Source organism: Chlorocebus sabaeus, chromosome 14, assembly GCF_047675955.1.
Source record: "Chlorocebus sabaeus isolate Y175 chromosome 14, mChlSab1.0.hap1, whole genome shotgun sequence".
Taxonomy (NCBI): Eukaryota; Metazoa; Chordata; class Mammalia; order Primates; family Cercopithecidae; genus Chlorocebus; species Chlorocebus sabaeus.
The window spans coordinates 32,403,289-32,420,994 of NC_132917.1; the positions used below are offsets into that span (position 1 = coordinate 32,403,289).

At 38.4% G+C, this 17,706-nt stretch overlaps 1 protein-coding gene across 1 annotated transcript in view; it reads left to right on the forward strand.

The window, feature by feature from the left end:
- TTC27 (tetratricopeptide repeat domain 27) overlaps positions 1-17,706 on the forward strand; it is a 187,607-nt gene that overhangs the window by 55,642 nt on the left and 114,259 nt on the right. The window lies entirely within an intron of this gene.

Below are 17,706 nucleotides of genomic sequence, written 5' to 3' on the forward strand. Positions count from 1 at the left end.
GGGAATTACTCGTTTCTTAACTGTAATTTATTAAGATAGGCAATACAACTGTTAGTGTTTGTACTTTTGATAGTTTGTTACTAGAGTTAATTTCTTCAGAATTACCTCACAGAGTAGAGGAACAAGCACAGTGAGACTTAAGCAAAATAAAACGAACAAAACTGTACTTACACATGTCATAGTCAGCCTGGTGAAAAGAAAACATAAAGAGAATGTCTGGACAGCAACCAAAAAAAAAAAAACCACATTAAATAAGAGGAAACAGTAACTGCAAATACCTTCACCTTCTCATTGAAACTAATTGCTCTGCTTTGCCTTTTCCTTTTCCTTTTTTTTTTTTTTTTTTTAAATTAGATAGAGTCTCGCCCTGTCCCCCAGGGTGGAGTGCAGTGGCACAATCTTGGCCCGCTGCAACCGCTGCCTCCCGGTTCAAGTGATTCTCCTGCCTCAGCCTCCCGAGTAATTGGGATTACAGGCACATGCCATTACATCCAGCTAATTTTTGTATTTTTAGTACAGATGGCCAGGCTGGTCTCAAACTCCTGACTTCAGGTGATCTGCACTTCTTGGCCTCCCAAAGTGCTGGGATTACAGGCATGAGCCATTGCGCCCAGCCTGACTGTTCCTTAAGTTCTCTTACAAATTAGAAATGACCTGGGGACTGATCACTTTTTTTTGGCTTCTGCAGTTAACCATGTCTTGAGGTTAATGCTTACTAGAATTTCCCTTCTGGCCAACTGTTACTGGACTTTAATTTCTGTTGTCAACAACTATAAAATTGGATAAAATATGTGAAACGGTAATGTATAAAAAGGATAATATATCATGACCAGTGTTTACCCCAGGAGTACAAAATTGGTTTAATATGAAACAATGCAATTCACCTTATTAATAGAGAAAGGAGAAAAACCAAATGATTATCTTAATAGAAACAGAAAAGGCTTTGACAAAATTCAACACCTTTCATTATAAAAACTCTTAGTAAACTAGGAATAGAAGAGAATATCAACCTGATTAAGTGTATCTAGCTAAAATCATTAATGGTGAAAAGTAGTCTTTCTCCCCTAAGCTCAGAAAAAAGGGAAGATTGTCTGCTTTCTTCACTTCTCTTCTCGTTGAACTAAATCCCAGTAGTGCAATAGATAAGAAGATACAAAGAAATAAAAGGTATATAGATTGGAAATTAGGATATAAACTACCTTTATGCACAGGTGACATGTTTATATCATAGAAAAACTCCTTACGGATGAACATGAAAGCTACTAGAACTAACAAGCAAGTTCTTACAATATAACGTCAACATAAAAAAGTCAATTACATTTACCAGCAATGAATACTTGGGAAAAGAATTTTAAAATCATTCGCAGTAGCCTTAAATAAATCAAATTATTTACAAATAATTACAACTAAAGTGCAAGACCTCTATGCTGAAAATGACAAAGAATATTGAGAGAAATTAAAGATTATCTAAATAAATGGATTTACCATATCCATGGATCATAAGTCTCAGTATGTTGAATTCAAAATTCTTGTAAAATTGAGCTTAAAATTAAATCCGTAGCAATCAGAATCCCCATAGGCATTTTTTTTTCTTTTTTTTTCTTTGCAGAAATTGACATGCTGATTCTAAAATTCATTTGGAGGACTTCTGCTTCTATAGTGGTTCCTTTTTTTCTGAGATGTAGTCTTACTCTTGTTGCCCAGGCTGGAGTGCAGAGGCACGATCTCAGCTTACCTCTGTCTCCCAGGCTCAAGCGATTATCTGCCTCAGCCTTCTGAGTACCTGGGACTACAGGCGTGCACCACCACTCCTGGCGAATTTTTTTGTGTTTTGGTAGAGACGGAGTTTTACCATATTGCTCGGAGTGGTCTCAAACTCCCAGGCTCAAGTGATCCGCTCGCCTCAGCCTCCCAAAGTGCTGGAGTTACAGGCGTGAGCCACCACGCCCGGCTGCTTCTGTAGTGGTTATTATTGGAGCTATCCTTCTGCAGAAAAAAATTACCTGTGGGCAAGATACAAAAACAAAAAATTCAACTACCTGGTGATACTGGGGAATGATCAAAGGCAGAAAGATTCTGGAGATGACTTTTTTGCTTGGAAGAAGGGAATGACATTGTGTGATTTTATTTTTAGGTTTCTTTTGTGTATATGTGAGATGGAGTCTCACTCTGTCGCCCAGGCTGGAATGCAATGGCGCAATCTTGGCTCACTGCAACCTGTGCCTCCTGGGTTCAAGCAATTCCTGTGCCTCAGTGTCCTGATTAGCTGGGATCACAGGCATGCACCACTACAACCAGCTAGTTTTTGTATTTTTAGTAGAGATGGGGTTTTACCGTGTTGGCCAGGCTGGTTTTGAACTCCTGACCTCAGGTGATCCACCTGCCTCGGCCTCCTAAAGCCTGGGATTACAGGCATGAGCCTCTGCACCTGGCCATTTCTTGGTATTTTCTAACATATTTAGAAGGCATGCAAGGGTGAACAAGTGGTCCTATACGGTTGCAAAGTTTCTACATTTTATGTGAAGAATTACACTATTAATTTTCCACTATTATAGGCTGTGAAAAATTAAAGATATTATTATTCTAGAGCAACCACTTAAAAATGCAAAGGCAGCTGGCTAAAAATCCATAAAGCAAGGTGGCAACCGTAAAATATATTCAGGTTATCTAAAAAGAAGGCAGGAAAAGCAGCATGATGGAACAATAATAAAAAAAGGGTAAAATGGTATATTTAAACCCAGCCATTTGAATAATTATATTAAATGCTAATGGATAAATACTCCAAATAAAAGTCAAAGATTGATAATGGAATTAAAAAGCAAGACACAACTATATGCTTCCTGCAAGAGATGTACTTTAAATGTAAAGAATCAGATGGGTTGATAATAAATGGATGGAAAATATTATCCCATGAAAACAGTAAGTATAACAAGGCTAGATTTGCTAAATTATTATAAAGTAAAATGGGCTTCATTACAAAAAATATTTCCAGAGACAGAGAGGACAACTTTATAATAATAAAGGGAATATTTATCAGGAAGACATAATAATTATAAATGTGTATGTATCTAACAATGGCTACACAGTACATGAAACAAAAATGGATAGAACTAAATTGAAAAATAGGCAATGTTACAATCATAGTTGAATATTTTAACACCCCTCTGTCAGCAATTGTTAGAACAACTTGGCAAACAGCAAGTAAATACATAGATAAATTGGACAACGCTGTCAGCCATTTTGACTGAATTGATGTTTATGGAATACACTTGGAATACATGGTCTTTTCAAATGTATATGGTAAGTGCAGCAAGACCATATACTGGGACATAAAACAAATCTCTGTAAATGAAAGAATGAATGAATAAATTAAGAAATTGATTACATATAGTACATAGTTTTTTCCATAATTGAATTAAGTGACATAAATAACTATTGCGTATCTAGAAAAACCCCAGATGTTTGTAAACCAAACAATTAAACTGCGTATTTTATCCATGGACCACAGAAGAAAACACAGAAGAAATTTATAGGTGAAGGTCAGTCATGAAGTTAAATCATTGATCTCAGTGTTACAAAATTTTTCTCCTATGTTTTCTTCAAGTAAAATTGTTATAACATTGGGTAGTGAAGAAATTTTAGCTAGGACATTAAGTGCATGAACCATAAAAGAAAAAGATTGATAAATTGGATTTTATTAACATTAAAACCTTCTGTTTTTTGAAGACAACATTAAGAAAATGAAAACGCCAGCCGTAGACTAGGAGAAAATATTTACACTGCATGTATCTCACAGAAGACTTTTACTTAGGATGAAGACCCCTTTCAACTCAATAATAATAGTAGAAACAAACCAATTAAATATGGATAAAAATATTTGAACAGACACTTGAACAAAGATATATGCATGGCCAAAAGGAGCTTGAAAGATATGTAATAACATTAGTCATCAGAGAAATGCAAATTAAAACCACAACAAGATACCACTATACGTTACTGAAAAGACTTACATAACACCATGTGGGGTAGTTAGAACTCTCATACATGCTGGTGGTAATGTAAAATGTCACAACTGCTTTGGAACACAGGTTGGCATTTTCTTATAAAATTAATCATCAATTGCTTCTCCAGGTATTTAGCCATGAGAAATGAAAGTATATGTCCTCACAAAGAGTTGTAGACAAATACTCTTGGCTGTTTTATCCATAGTAGTTTAAAACTGGAAGCAACCCAAATGTCCATCAACAAATGAATGATAAAGTGCCGTGTAGCCCTCTGATGAAATAATACTCAACAATAAAAAGTATGAAATACTGATAAATGCAACAGCATGGATGAATCTCAGACACATTATTGTGAGTTAAAGAAGCCAGGCTGTATGATTTCATTTAATGAAAATTCTAGAATAGCAAAACTACATTGTAATGACAGAAAGTAGATCACAGATTGATTATAAAATGTTGCAAGGGAATATTTTAGGATAATGAGCAATTTCTACAATTTGGTTTAATAGTGGTAATATAGGTGTATGCATTTGTCAAAACAGGTCACAATACTGAATATGGATTTTATTCATCTGTCATATACTTCACTAAAGGGAAGAATGCACATGAACAGATTTATTTAGAGCTATACTATTTAAGATTATCAATGTAGATTTGGGTTTCAATATTGATTATTCTATGCCACCAGTTTCAGAAGTACAACACAAACTATTCAATTTACCTGATTATTAAGTGCAAAAATTTAGGAGAACAAATTCCCAATAGGAAATTGCTTAGTGTTCAAATTCATTATGAAGTTTACCGCTTTTTTGAGGCAAAATCAAGCTAGGTTTCCCCATATATTTTTGGAAACCTGCATGTAAAAGAAACCCCAAATTTAATGGGAGGAATATACTGTTTAGAGCTCAAGTTGGGGGTACTTTTGACCCTTTGCATTTAACACAGATTATTGATATTGAAAAAATATTTGTTGAATTAAATTTTTTTCCCCTTTTGATTGGGAGTTGACAGAAATAACAAATAGAAAGATAGCTAGGATGAATGTAAAATCTTAAGATTTCTTAGCACATGAGATTTGCATATAGAATATCATAGGTAATAGAAATAAAGTGAAGTATTAATATATGATTTGTAGCAACTTGTGTTAATCGATATAAAAATAGGTAATTAGTAGAATTTATTTTAAGTCTGTAAATACGGTTTTAAGTAGAATCTATATCTGGTATGAAAAGTAAACTATTGGTCATGTGGCAAAACATTAACATTTGGGGAATTGGGTGAAGGATATACAGTAAGCCCTTGCTTAAGGTCATCATGAGCAGGTTTTTGGAAACTGACTTGAATCGAGACAGTGTACAACAGGTCCTCGAGTAACATTGCTTGCTTTAACAATGATGAGGAAAAAAACATGGTTTTGTTATAGAACATTTTGCTTAAAGTCTCCCGAATGCAGAGGTTTTTCTTTTTTGAGGAAGCCAAGGGACCAACAGATTGATCGCTGGTGTCTTTGCTGTCCATATGAAAATTTGCATAGCAGAGAGAGGTTTAAAAGCTTAAAGGCAGAAGATCCAGAGTCCCAGAATTTCTCAAGCATGCTACTAGATACTGTAGAAAAAATAAAGGCATAAAGCATGGGACTTGCCTTCATGGAATTTTTAATTTAGCCCAGGTCAGATAAATTTATGAAACTGTACTTAGCAATACTAGGCAGTTTAAACTACAAATCGATAGCACAGATAAAGATATCCCCTAGTTGCTAAGAAAGGAAGACAATATTTAGGACTGAGCAGTCAAAGAAGGCTTTGTTCACTCGGGGAGGACTTGAGTTGCAACTTGAACAACAGATAGGGTTTAGATGGAGTGATAATAGCATAAGCAAAGGCAAGGAGATGGGAGAATGTAAGTTGTATTTGGGTCCTTTCATTGAGGGTAATAGTGAGATTTAGGGAAAAATAGATTTGAGCAGGTTTTTAAATGACCTCCCTCGCAAGGATAGGGGATTTGGGCTGCTCTTCCACTTCTACTGAGAATTATTTATAGATTAAACTTGGAATTTTAAACTTATTGTCATTTGGTACTGATTTCAAAAATGAATGCTCTTTTAAGTAGATAATGAAAAAGCAGGGGTAGTTCTGCTTTTTATAGTATTTCTTTGTTCCTTGCTTTGGGAGGTCAGTATGACCTGGGTGGGCATCCTTCGATTTGGCTTTAGTGTAGCCAAACAATCATGCACAAGGAGAGCTCCGAGCTGGCTTTGATTTATGTGTGGAAAAAGCAGCTATCTGAAAGTGCTTTCATTGTTTAAAGGAGTAGCCTGGTTGTGTGTCATCTGAAGAGATCCTAGTGACCTTTGGAAGGAGATTATTTGAAATGTGCAGTCATAAGAATGAAAAGGAAATTTGTTTTTAATAGAAACAACACTCTAAATCCTCTTTGATGGTGGTACAGAATTTTCTTTGCTACTTTTCTGGGGCATGAGGGAAATGCCCATACAGTGGGAAATTGCTTGCTGAATAAAATAATAAGTCCCTCTTATGTACATATATAGCTCGTCATCATATGAATATTTACTTTTCTTTTATTTCTGAGACAGAGTCTCGCTCTGTTGCCCAGGCTGGAGTGCAGTAGTGCAGTCTTGGCTCACTGCAACCTCCGCCTCCCAGGTTCAAGTGATTCTCCTGCCTCAGTCTCCCAAGTAGCTGGGATTACAGGCACACGCCACCACGCCCAGCTTATTTTTGTATTTTTAGTAGAGACAAGAGTTTCACCATGTTGCCCAGGCTGGTCTTGATATCCTGACCTCAGGTGATCAACCCACCTCAACCTCTCAAAGTGCGGGGATTATGGGCGTGAGCCACCGCGCCCGGCCTGCATCTCTTAATCTTCAATGAATGCCTCTCTTTTGTTCTCAAAATATCCTCTTACATACCTTATCAACAATTGCTAAATTGATTCTTTAATTTATAAAACATGACGATGAATAAAATAAATATTACTAAAGTTTATTTTGCTATTCACAACAATCATAAAAATATTAAAAGTATATGAAAAATTATATACTTGTAAAAGTTTACTGGTTCAATGGGTCACCTTTTATGGATTTTGGTCAATGAGAGGTAAGAAATGAGAGAACTTTTCCTAAGACAGGCATACAAATGTTATCACTCATTTGTAAGTGGTTTCTGGCCTTTGTTTTGATGTGTAAAAGTGGTGGAAATTCCATCTCATGGATAAGTACATGGTTGCAAATGGCATGAGGTTCTTCAGCAGTGAAGAATTCTGGAAGTGGGGATTTTATTTTTTAATTTTTTAGTTTTTTTTTGTTGTTTGTTTGTTTTGTAGAGACAGGTCTCCCCATGTTGCACAGGCTGGTCTTGAACTCCTGGGCTGAAGTATTCTGCCCATCTCGGCCTCCCAAAGTGCTGGGATTACAGGTGTGAACAACCGCACCCAGCCATGAAAGTGGGGATTTATGAATCCACCAACTTTCTTAGGGTTCTTTTTCAAACCCATTTTGATTTTTGACCAAATACTTATAATTTAGTGAGCTGATACTTCATCAGATTACCACAGTTAATAGAATCCATGGTTAGAAATAAGATAGCATTTACAACTATGTAATTCCACATAAAGTGCCTAGAGTAGTCAAAATTCATAGAACCAAAAAGCAGTACGGGTTGCTAGGGGTTGGGGGAAGGGGGATTGGGAGTCGTTTAATGGGTATAGAGTTTCAGCTACAAGATGAAAGGAGTTCTGGAGACTGGTTGTACAATAATGTGAACGTACTTAACATCATTGTACTGTATGTTTAAAAGTTGTTAAAATGGTATATTTTATGTTATATGTATTTTACCACAGTTTTTAAAAATTAAAAAGAGAAAAGAAGCATTTGTAATAATGTCAAAAAACATCAAATTCCCAGGAATAAGCCTATCAAAAGATTTATAAGATCTCTATACTAAAAATCTGTCTGGGCACGGTGGCTTACACCTGTAATCCCAGCACTTTGGGAGGCCGAGGTAGGCAGATCACTTGAGGTCAGGAATTCAAGACCAGCCTGGCCAACGTGGTAAAATCCCATCTCTGCTAAAAACACACACACAAAAAAATTAGCCAGGCGTCATGGTGAACGCCTGTAATCCCAGCTACTTGGGAGGCTGAGGCAGGAGAATCGCATGAACCCAGGAGGCGGAGGTTGCAGTGGACTGAGATGGCACCACTGTACTCCAGCCTGGGTAACAGAGTGAGAATCTGTCTAAAAAAAAAAAAATCTATAAAACATAAGATAAATTAATGAAGATGTAAATAAATGGAGGGATATGTCTTGTTCCTGGAGGACTTCATGTTTTAAAATTTCAAGTCTTGGCCGGGTGCGGTGGCTCAAGCCTGTAATCCCAGCACTTTGGGAGGCCGAGACGGGTGGATCACGAGGTCAGGAGATCGAGACCATCCTGGCTAACACGGTGAAACCCCGTCTCTACTGAAAAATACAAAAAACTAGCTGGGCGCGGTGGCGAGCGCCTGTAGTCCCAGCTACTCGGGAGGCTGAGGCAGGAGAATGGCGTAAACCCCGGAGGCGGAGCTTGCAGAGAGCTGAGATCCGGCCACTGCACTCCAGCCTGGGCGACAGAGCGAGACTCCGCCTCAAAAAAAAAAAAAAAATTTCAAGTCTTTCCAAATTAACCTACATAATTAATCAATCCTTAAGAAAGTCCCAGCAGTTTGAATTTGTTGTTTTTATTGTTTCTGTTGTTTTTTCATGGAATTAAAGCTGACTTTGAAATTCATATGGAAATGCAGAGGGCTAAGGATATAGCTCAGGCAGTCTTGAAGAACAGAGCTGTAGTGGAAGACTTCTATTGTCAGATAGCAAGACCTATTTTAAGACAGTGCTTGTCAAATTGGGGTCCCTGGACCAGCAGCATCAGCGTCACCTGGGAGCTTGTTAGAAATGGAATTTCTCCGGCTCCACCCTAAACCCTATTCAATCAGAACCTTTGAGGTTGGAGCCAAGAACTCTGTGTTTTACCAAGCTCTCGAGGTTATTTTTATGCTCTTTAAAAACACAGAATTAAGACGTTTTGACACGAGGAAATATAAATCAGCCAGTGGTCTAGAAACAGATCCATACATGTACAGTTCATGTGATTTATGGCAAAGGTGGAGTTGTAATACAGTGAGAAAGGATAGGCTTTTCAATAATTACTAGATAATTTATATCTCTATAGGAAAAATGGGCATCTTAACATCATACTGTATATAGAATGTAATTCCAGATAGATCGAATATATAAAAGTGAAAAGCAAAACTATAAAGCTCTTAGAGGAAGAATGTAGGAGAACATCTTTGAGACCTTCGGACAGTCAAACAGGACAGTAAAGCTCTAACAAAACAAAAAGTGATACGCTGGACCATAGTTAGCACTTCTTTTTATGAAAAGATACCATTACTGTTGTAAAGCACTTAGACCAGTTCCTGACCAGCACATAGAATGTGTTATGTGTTTATTAAATAAAAATAAATAAATAAAATAAATAACAGCAAAAACAGGAAACTTGTATCCAGAACAAATAAAATTCTGGTTAGAACCACCGTTTTAGTGGCTTTTGCAGTTGAGTAGTTACTGCATTTTTCTCAGAACAAGAGGCTAACTCTCTAGTTGTTAGCCTTTTGGTAACCTCTGTTATTTAGGACCAGATTTAGAGCGAACTGTTCAGAAATTTTCATAGCATTTCTGAAATATGAGTATGAATTATTGGAATAAAAATATGAAATAAAGAATTAACAACATGTATTTTGTATCTTCATAAAAATGTGTCCCTTGGGAGAAATAAATAATTAAAAATAAAGTGTTTACTATAATTATATGGAATCATATCAGAGCCTTTTCATGTGCTAAAATAACCCAGCATTTGGGAAAAAAAATTCTGAAATTTGGGAGCATTGTATATATGCATACTGGATGCTTCATAAAAATTATTATTAGTAGCTGGGCCTAGTGGCTCATGCCTGTAATCCCAGCACTTTGGGAGGCCAAGACAGGAGGATCACTTGAGGCCAGGAGTTCGAGACCAACCTGGGTAACATTGTAAGATCTGTCTCTATTAAAAAAAAGAAGGAAAGAAATTATTAGTGGCTTAAAAAAAGGAATGAAATATTATTTTGGGTGTAATTATATTTTTGTCCTTTATATGTTTTATGTTTTTAGCAATACTAAATTTGAATGTAAGATTGCTTTTTTTTTTTCGAGATAGGGTCTTGCTCTGTTGCCCAAGCTGAAGTGCACTGGTATGAACACAGCTCACTGCAACCTGGACCTCCCAGGCTCAAGCAATCTTCCTGCCTCAGCCTGTCAAGTAGCTGGTACCAGAGATGTGCACTGCCACACTGAGTTAATTTTTTTGTTGTTGTTTTTTATTTTTTCTAGAGATAGGGTCTAGCTGTGTTGCTCAGGCTGATCTCAAACCCTGGGCTCAAACAATCCTCCTGTCTTGGCCTCCCAAAGTGCTGGGGTTACAGGTGTGAGCCCCTAACGCCCAGCCTGCTCTGTCTTTTTAAGGATTTTAACAGTAATGGTTTTGTAAAATACATGTTTTTTTATATACATAACACAAAATGTACCATCTTAACCATTTTTAAGGGTACAGTTCAGTGGCATTAAGTACATTCACAGTGTTGTGCAGCCATCAGTATTATCCATGTACAGAACTTTTTCAGTTTCCCAAACTCTGCACCCATTAAACAATAACTCCCTTTCTCCCCTCCCTTTAGCCCTTGCAACTGTCATTATACTTTCTATCCCTATGAGTTTGACTACTCTAGGTACCTTATTTAAGGCGAATCATAAAATATTCGTTCTTTTGTAGGCCAGGTGCAGTGGCTCATGCCTGTAATCTCAGCACTTTGGGAGGCCAAGGCGGGTGGATCACCTGAGGTCAGGAGTTCAAGACCAGCCTGGCCAACATGGTGAAATGCCATCTCTACTAAAAATATAAAAAGTCAGGCCAGGCGTGGTGGCTCACGCCTGTAATCCCAGCACTTTGGGTGGCCGAGGCGGGCAGATCATGAGGTCAGGAGTTCAAGACCAGCCTGGCCAATATGGTGGAACCCCGTCTCTACTAAAAATATAAAAAGTAGCCAGGCGTGATGGTGCATGCCCGTAGTCCCAGCTACTCGGGAGGCTGAGGCAGGACCATCGCTTGAACCCTTGAACCCAGGAGGCAGACGTTGCAATGAGCTGAGATGGCGCCATTGTACTCTAGCCTGGGCAACAAGAGCAAAACTCTGTTTCAAAAAACAAAACAAAATAAAAAATAAATAAATAAATAAATAAAAATGCGAAAATTAGCCGGTCTTGGTGGCATGCACCTGTAATCCCAGCTACTTGGGAGGCTGAGGCAGGAGAATTGCTTGAACCTGGGAGGCAGAGGTTGCAGTGAGCCAAGATTGCACCATTGCACTACAGCCTGGGTGACAGAGCGAGACTCCACCTCAAAAAAAAAAAAAAAATTGTTCTTTTGTGACTGATTTCACTCAGCATGGTGTCCTCAAGGTTCATCTGTGTTGTGTATATCAGAATGCAATTCCTTTTTAAAGCAGATTGATACTCTGTTGTTTCTATACCATGTCTTTTGTTTTTTGTTTTTTAATTTAATTTAATTTTTTTTTTTGAGACAGAGTCTTGCTCTGTCGCCCAGACTGGAGTGCAGTGGTGCGATCTTGGCTCACTGCAACCTCCGCCTCCCGGGTTCAAGCAATTCTCCTGCCTCAGCCTCCCGAGTAGCTGGGATTCCAGGCACCCACCATCATGCCCAGCTAATTTTTTCGTGTGTTTTTAGTAGAGACTGGGTTTTATCATGTTGCCCAGGCTGGTTTCAAACTACTGACCTCAAGTGTTCCACCCACCTCGGCCTCCCAAAGTGCTAGGATTACCGGCGTGAGCCACCGCACCCAGCCTATACCACGTTTTATCATCCATTCCTTCACAAACATTTGAGTTGTTTTTGCCTTTTGGGTATGTGTATAATGCTGCCAGGAATATTGGTCTGCAAATATCTGACTTCAGTTCTTTCAGGCATGACCCAGAAATGGAATTACTGAATCATGTGGAATACTATATTTAATTTGGAGAGAATTTTTTCTAATGCTTAGATTTACTTTTTTCATACAAAGATAGCATAAAGTATCTTCTGCAGAATGCACAGCGGTCACTAAAAGTTTTACAGTTCCTGTTATTCCCTGATGTATTTTGTTTTCCACTCACAGAATTAGTGAGTAGCCAATGGGCGTGGTGGCTCATACCTGTAATCCTAGCACTTTGGGGGGCCAAGGTGGGCTCATCGCTTGAGCCCAGGAGTTTGAGACCAGCCTGGGCAAAACCCTGTCTCTACAGAAAATTTAAAAAGTTAGCCAGGTGTCATGGCAAGTGCCTGTAGGGAGGCTAAGGCAGGAGAATCACTTGAACCGGGGAGGCGGAGGTTGCAGTAAGCCAAGACTGCACCACTGCACTCTAGCCTGGGCAACAGAATGAGACACTGTCTCAAAAACAAACCAACAAAAAGAAATAGTGGGTAGCTAGAATTCTATGGTAATAACAAATTATATTAGCTTATATTTAGGTCTATGTACTCAGTCACGCATTGCCTCTTATAATCAAGGCTGAAACTCTGTTGCTTATTTAACCTCTTAATATGTAAGACACCATTCCAAATCTGATGAGTCACGATTTGATAATTACAACCTCTTTTTTTATCTTTACTAATTTTTGGCATCTGAGCAATTTAGCTGTTCTCAAGTACTTCTTTCTTACACTTTTACTGAATAGTAAAGAAATGTGCTTATAAGATATTTCAGTAAGTATGAAGTTTGTAATAATTGCATTTAGCTTAATGTTAAAATAGAAAATAACCAAAATCCGACGAAGTTGAACTTTGGAATTTATTTTCCCTTCATTACTTAATTTCTCTTCATTACTACAGAATTTTGGAGGTGGTTGGTCAACTTTTAGTCTACATTTTTCTCTTTATGAATAAGACATGTTTAGTCCCACAGAGCTTAACCTGCTTTTTCAAGGACACATAGATAATGGCTGGGACGGTAAAGGAATTCAAGCTAGTTTAGGAAAGAATTAATTTTTTTTTTTTTTTTTTTTTGAGACAGTCTCAGTCCGTCACTCAGGCTGGAGAGCAGTGGAATGATGTTGGCACACTGCAACCTCTGCCTCCTGGGTTCAAACGATTCTCATGCCTCAGCCTCCTGAGTAGCGGGAATCATAGGTGCGCACTACTACACCCAGCTAATTTTTGTTATTTTTAATAGAGATGGAGTTTCACCATGCTGGCCAGGCTGGTCTTGAACTCCTGACCTCAAGTGATCTGCCTGCCTCAGCCCCAAAAGTGGCCACTGTGGCTGGCCAGTAATAATTAATCTTAATTTTTACTTGCCATGAAGCAAATGGAATATTACGATTTTTATTTCTGATACAGGGTCTCACTCTGTTCAGCCCAGGCTGGAGTGCGGTGGTATGATCATAGCTCACTGTAGCCTTGACCGGACTCAAGTGATCCTCACACTTCAGCCTCCTGAGTGGTTGGAACTACCTGGACATGCTACCACACCCAGCAAATTTGATAAATTTTTTTGTAGAGACAGGGGCTTGCTATGCTGCCCAGACTGATTTCAAACTCCTGGTCTCAAGTGATTCTCCCGCTTCAGCCTCCAGAAGTGCTGGGATTATAGTTGAGCCATCTCACCCAGCCGTAAAGTAATTTTCTTTTTCTTTTTTCTTTTTTTAGCATTTGGTACGTGTTGTCTTAAAGAAAAAATATTTTAAGTAGTGTTTAAGTTTCTGAGCTGCCTTACAAAAGCCTATGTAGACCCCAGATTGCCTAGGTCATAGTAATAAAAGTATTCTGTCATGATAGCTAGTTGTTATTTACAATATTGTGTCCTTGGGAGCATATGTTCCCAATTCTATCTAGGGAATGCTCCAAAAAAGAATCTATTAGGTTGATTTTCATAAGCACCAGTCACTGTTTACATTTTTGTTTCAGAAGAACCACCTTTTTATGCCCCTGTCCCTTTGTAACAGAAGAGAAAGGAAAAGTCTCTTTCTTTGTCCCTCTTTTTATCCCTTTCTTGCAGTGTACCAGACAGTATGTAAGGCACTAGGAATCAAATAGCTGGGACTTCTGCCCTGGAGGAACCAAACTAGATGCAGTGATAGAGAATCACTGAATAGAGGTGGAGTCATTAGATGAGGTGGTTGAGAAGGCTCCCTCACAAAGTGGCATTTAGGCCAAGACCTAAATGAGACAGAGCCAGCCTTGTAAGGCATAGGGGTGATCACTTCTCAAGTTCTACATGGAATGGAAATAAGAGCAGTAACCCCCTGTTGGGGGACATGGTGAAGACTCTGAGTTAACTCTATCCAGATGTTTGTGCAGATTATGGCTTGAGCTCTCACCAGCTGGGGTTGGCCTGCTGCTTAGGTAGGTTAGATTGGTGTTCTCTCCATTGCATTTGGTTGCTGAAATTTTTTTAAAATGCCATTTTCTAATAAGTCAATAGAGCTTCATAAATCAACATATTTCCTGTGTAGTTTTCTTCTTATTTACCCAATGTCCCATATTATGATCAATTCTCACCTCATGGGCAGCAGTGTTTTATAAAATATATTGAATATAGCCTATGTGCAATTGCTTTCTTTCAGAAAGACTTTTTCAAGTCTTTATATCTCCCAGCCAAGTAGACATCATTACATTCTTTAGTGATGCTATTATCCAGTTAGTTCCTTCTTCAAAGCTTTTCAAATGTCTGTCAGATTGTATCTTATTTTCAGTGTTTAGTGAGAATGTTTTGGTTGACCTTCAAATAAAAATCTTAGGCAAGCCTCTTGTTCTCATACCAGTGTAGAAAACAGCGTGACTTTGTTGTTTATCTGAGGAAGATATTTCATCCCTTTGCTGTGCAAGCCTTTGGGACAACCTTTTTAAAGGTAGGTTTTAACTCTTACAAGCCCATGGGCTGAGCTGGTCTGTGCACTGCACCATTGTTGCTGGCAGAATGATCAGTGTGGTTGGAAGGTGAGCACTGTTGCCCATGCCCACTCCGGAGAGAGATTTTCTGTTAAGGGTGAGCTTAACACTGGAGCTCCTGGAGGGGCCAGATATGCTCTTCAGTGGGAACTCTCATAGGCTCCATTAAGCTTTACTTATTTATACTTAATGCTCCCAATTCTGTGAGAGATGGGAATGCCGCTCCAATTTTAGAGAGGAGGAAAGTGAGACATCCAGGGAGATCAAGTAACTTCCCCAGGTCACTTGGTGGGGCTGGGATGCCTCTTGATCTTTTACTCTGCAGACTTTTCCCACTGTTTTACAGAGCCGTTTCCTCAGTACTCTTCCATTCTGTTGTCATGGGATTATAGATGATAATCCCTTTAATAAGATGAAAAGAAAATGAAGACAGTGATGTGACCCATTGTGGGTAGTGGAATCAGTTTTGCAGATTTACCTGAGGAGAAAAGTCCTTTCCTTTGAAAATTCTTTTTTTTGTTTTTGTTTTTTTTGAGACGGAGTTTTGCTCTTGTTGCCCAGGCTGGAGTGCAGTGGCACAATCTCGGCTCACTGCAGCCTCTGCCTCCTAGGTTCAAGCGGTTCTCCTGCCTCAGCCTCCTGAGTAAACGGTATCACAGGCACCTGCCACCACATCCGGCTAACTTTTTGTATTTTTATTAGAGACTGGGTTTCATCATGTTGGCCAGGCTGGTCTCGAACTCCTGACCTCAGGTGATCTACCCTCCTCAGCCTTCCAAAGTGCTGGGATTACAGGCGTGAGCCATCATGCCCTGCCTGAAAATTCTTGAGATCACATTTTATAATAAAATCTGACAAGTAGTGTTGCACATTTTAAAGAATTAGTTTTTTTAATGTCTTCTCTTTCATCATTCATATTTTTATAGGGCCATATGCACCTATTTATGTCAGTAAATTCATTCTTTTTGTAGATTTAAGTTAATGGAGGCCAATGAGATGAGGTTATACATTAATCTTGGAAACTATATATCAAGGGGATAAAAATATCTTAATTTGCAAAGTTAATTATATAATAATAAGATTAGAATGTATGTTTTATGGGGGCAGGGATCCTGTCTGTTTTGTTTGCTCTTCTGTCCTTAGGGCCTAGTACACACTGCCATGTAGGGAGTAGGTGCTCAAGTGAAGTAATGAACAAATTTCACTAACGTTCTGTTCTTTTGATTCTCCTCTCTTATTCATGTATTCTTTACCTAATCCTCTTCCTTCACCATCTCCAACGCTCTTTACTGAGTCCTCTTTTTACATTACTCTACTTTCTAATGTTTCTGTGGTAGTATCATCCATGTCCAGGAAGTAGTCATATCTTAATTTAGCTATTTAAATAAGCACAAGTTTATCTGGAGAAAATATTATAAAATAATATAAAGGTGTTCTGGGGCTTAGGATACTAAGTGTTAGTACTAGCTTTTGCTATTAATAGAAGTGTGACATTGAGCAGGTAATTTAACCTGTTGGTGCTTCGTTTTCCTCTTAATTGTAAGGGAGTTGGTCTAGATTAGAGGTTAGTTGGTCTAGATTAGAGGTTAAAAATTCAAATGCCTATAGGAGTCAAGCAGGTAATACAAATGAGTGAAATGAACTGTAAGGAGTTATAGGCTGAAGGACTTCTTGCTAACCTTTAATGAGAGTTTGGAGTTATGAATGAATTTGATAAAAGACAAATACTTTATCTTAGCCTAATAGTTCTTAAAGTTTGCTACACTTGAGAATTACTTGGGGTGGGGGAGGGAAGTGGTATTTTAAAAAACACTGATGCCAGCCTGGGCAACATAGGGAGATCCTGTCTCTACAAAACTAAAATAAAATAAATTAGCCGGGCATGGTGGTGCAGGTCTGCCTTCCAAGCTACTGGGGTAGCTGAGGTGGGAGGATTGTATGAACTCAGGAAGCCGAAGTTGTAGCTTGCTGTGATCATGCCACTGCACTCCAGCCTTGGTAACAGAGTGAGATCCTGTCTCAAAAAAAAAACAACAACAAAAAACAGTCACCAAAACTGCCACCCACATCCTGCTCTCAGAGATCTGATGTGCTTTTAGAATACCAAACTTCCCAGGTGCTTCTAATGAGTAGCTACATTTTCAGTGGTTAATTGTACTCTAAGATGTTTTCCAGACCTGACTTTTTGAAACAAGAGAAGGACCAAGGATGGCGTCAACTTTCAGATAAATAAACAGATCTTTCTCCTCTATTTGTAGTAATCTTTACTGAAAGTAACTGTTGTGAATGATAACCCAGAGACAATATCAGATTCCAAGTTGTCATCAAAGAGAGTTTAAATTGTGCTTATTATACCAAGGAGTCAGTGTTTATCCATAGTACATTTTGTCCCTGTTTTCACTTATCCAGTACTTTCGCTTTGTTTCCCACTACATTTGTGATCATACTGGATGGTTTCTACTATATTCTCTGAGTAATGGTGGTCACAGCTTTCTCTGGGGTTAGGTTTCACTGTGTGCATATTCGGTTTTGATATAGGCCAGTCTTTGTTAAGATGCCCCTTCTAGGAATGCATTTTCATTAAAATTGGAGAGTCCCTACCTTAACGAATGCCAGAAAGCATTCTTATATGTTTTAGAATGATTTCTGTAATACAAATTGAGAAA